The following is a 3,730-nucleotide window of genomic DNA, read 5'->3' as shown; positions in this document are numbered from 1 at the left end:
AGAAGCCCGAGGGCCACGGATTAAGTCACCTACCTTTGGCTTGGTAGCATTGCTTTCTGTTCACTGGGAATCGTTATTTTTGTTATGAACCTGAAATTAAGGTTACTAATTAGCTGACCTTATAAGAAGAGATTATCCTGGATTACTCAGTTTAAATAATACAATCACAAGGGTCTTTTTAAAATGTGAAAGAGTAAAAGGTGAACACGCAAAGTGATAAAGATTTGACTGGCTTTTCCTAGTTTTGTATTAAATGATGCCACAAGCCAAGCAATATAGGACACCTTTTAGAAGTTGAACAAGACAAAACACTAGATTCCCCTTTCTCCCCCTACCCCAGAGCTTCCAATAAGTATTCTGCTCTATTATTTCTGTTGAAGGCCCTTTGGGAGCCTTGATTTTTGTTCTAGGAGACCCATGTTAGGCTTCTGATCTCAGGAACTGTATTACAAGTTTGTGTTGTTCTACGTCAACAAATTGGTTATAGCTATTGTGTCAAAAATAAACACCATACAATGCCCAGCAGATTCCACTACTTGCCTACTTTTCCGATTGCCGAAGCAAGGACTTAGAACTCTACAGAGACAGTTGGGCTTTCTGCTTTACAGCTGTGCCCCATTAGATGAGATTGACAAGGCCTAGTGTCAAGAAGTGCAACACTGGTGACACACAGTTTGATTACACCAGCTGCTCTGAGGGTAAAACATGGGCGATCTCTTCCCATGCGATTAACTGCTTCTGCCAGAGGGTCAGCCATAGGTCAGTTCTAACCCTATAGTACACAACAACAACACAGCAAGTGCAAAACATCATTCAGAAATTTTCATTTTCAGGCCTGTTTTTAACTGGTTTTGGTCAAACATTCTTCTAGGTCATGTAGCTCTGGTGTGTCCACTTGCCGTACAGAGGTAACTTGTGGTTGCTGTGAAGCTGAACACTATGACACTGATATGGTAATGGTTACCCAGGGTAGACTGTGTTCGGTGGAACTCCCCGATTAAAACAAGCTTGGTAGCAGGAGTGGCATCCACTTCTGAAAATAGTTTGCCTCCAGAAACCCTATGAACCTGGAGAAAGGATGGAAGTCACACAAGTGTGTAGGGCTTTCATTCATAGGGTCGCTATGAGTCTCCTATGACTCGATGGCACTTAACAACAACAACAACACAATTATGAGGTGCACATAACGCTGAAATTGACAAACACCAGTATTTGGTCATAAGCCTGTTCCTTTAGTCCTCATCCAGAATTCTGTTTACTTCCAATAATGGTAAATACCACACATTCTCCAAAGGGGAAATCAACCTATTAGTGATGGGGTAGCATTAATAAATTCAGAATTCTACTGATATAAAACTGACATCAGTTTTCTCCAGCCTGCAAAACCAGTTACTTAGCCTTAGGATTCTTTGTTTCCTTTCTTTAGTGATGTAAAGTAGTTTAATCTATCGTTTTTACCAGGAGAGGAAATGAATCTCTCCTAGACTTATCTCTTTAAAACCATTTTTCCCAACCATATGTAAATTGTATCTTAATCTGCCCGTTTGCCAGGAAGGGAGATGTGCCTTTCCTCAGTTAACCTTTATCTTTTCAGCGCCTGTTTTTCACAGTCATGTGTTAACTATTTTGTAGGTTGCCTGTTTATTGGTACCTACATGTGAATTCCTCCCCCCCAATATAGAAATTCTTTAATTTTACCAGCAAAAGTGCATTATTAAGTGAGTTAGTATCCAGCTCCAGTTTAAAAGCCTAATGACCACTTGCAGACCAGAAGGCAGTTTCTGAGAAGGATCTCACTACTTTCTCCCAGATCTGTAATAAAGTGCTATGGATATTGCAACCCATCTGTCGTATTGGCAATTGACCACAGAAAGAACCCTTTTGTGGTCAGTAACATTAATACAAATCCTTAGCATATTTCAGAAGCATAGGATTAGAATTGGGCACACAACATAACCTCAAACAAGGTGATTGCTTAACCAGTGTTGATGACATTTTCTGTCAATAAATTGTAAAGAAGAGATCAATCACCATGTAAGTCTCATTGGAAAATAGATTGCTATATTATAGGACATTTTTTGCAAATCTCCGTATACTTTAACATCAGTCATTGGGTAAAGTGCAGAAATTTAACTAATATGGACAGTCCTTACCTTTGAGCAATGCCCACAGTTCATATGTTCAATCAATGGTGTCTGTGTCAGATTGAGATTTTACAAATATTGGATGAGCACTCCCAATACAACAGAAAAGGTGTCAGGGCCTTTCACATTAACTCATCAGTTCTTACAATAAACAAGAAAACTGACACTCTCCAATGTTAAACATATTTCTCCAGATCTCACCAGCTAATGTAGTAAATCCAGTATTGGAACTCTAAATATTTTGAAGATGACCCAGTGTTCTTTTCACTGTGCAAAGTCTTTTCAACATAACTTTTAGAGTAGCAGTATGTGAAGCATTAATATAAAGTCAATTATTCTCTAGACCCTAGCTCTACAGTGATTCCTAGGCTCTGTATAACTGAAAGCCTCCAATTGGAAAGCACAGGTCAACAGTTTGTTGCTGTAAACAATAGGGAAGAATATAACAAAACTATTTGCAATCTAGAAAAAATATGTGCCAAGGAATACAGTATTTAATAAAAAGAAAGTAAATCTCCAAATGCAGTCCAATGGTGTGAGATGCTACACATAGCAACTCTGTAAATAACAGATTAGAACAGAACTTTGCCCTCTTTTGTGCTATCCTGATGACCTCTCTTCTGCTCAAACTATTACAATCACATGGCTTGGATCAGGTACACCTTAGTCCTTGACCTTCCATCCTTGCTCTTTAAGCAGCTTCAAAAGTTCCTTAAAAGCATATTTGCCCAATGTAATGAGTCTTTCAATTTCTTCACTGCTGCTGTATGGATGTTGATTGTGAATCTAAGTGAAATGAAATATTTGATGTTAATTTTTTTCTTCCATCTACTATAATTGTGTTTATTGATCCCCATAATGGGGAGATATGCAAATTTTTAATTGTCAAAATTTCAAAATACAAGAGACTAGAACACACATCATTATATTACTGAAGACCTTTAGGAAAAGTCCAACTCAGTGCCTCATTTTTTAAAAATATGAGAAAACAGGAGAAAAAAAATATTATAGTCATAGAGATTGAACTGGCTGCCTGACACATTTTAGGGCGTTTTTCATTTATAAGGTGTTATCTCTTCTAAAGAGATAGTACTTTAAATATCAGAAAATGCCCAATTCTCATGTATCTCTGTGGAGAAAAAATATCATAGTGACATATCATATAGTGAATTTTCTATCCACTTACTACAAGACGCAGAATGGAAGTATAAGTAGAAAAACTTCACTTGTCTGCATATATGGACAAATATATTTTGTGTATTTTTGCATCAAACAAAAAAACTTTGTGCAAATTATGACATTTCTAAAGCTGAAGGAACTGAAGAACAACAACAAGCCTCGAGCTCAATAAAGATGGTATAGGCAGAATATTGAATGATCCATGATGCATCAAAAGAAGATGGAAAGAAAACAAATTTAAAAAGAACAGCAAGAAAACCAACACCCTCTTAAAAACTGAAATTATAAAAAATAGAGCAGAAATGAATAAAATAGAAAACCAAAAAACAATTGAAACCATCAACAAAACTCTTTGCTGGTTCTTTGAAAAGGTCAGTAAAATTGACAAGCCACTAGCAAAACTAACA

Source organism: Elephantulus edwardii, unplaced genomic scaffold (genome assembly GCF_000299155.1).
Source record: "Elephantulus edwardii isolate Elephantulus edwardi_28Jun2011 unplaced genomic scaffold, EleEdw1.0 scaffold00050, whole genome shotgun sequence".
Taxonomy (NCBI): domain Eukaryota; kingdom Metazoa; phylum Chordata; class Mammalia; order Macroscelidea; family Macroscelididae; genus Elephantulus; species Elephantulus edwardii.
Note: the sequence above shows the minus strand (reverse complement) of the source record.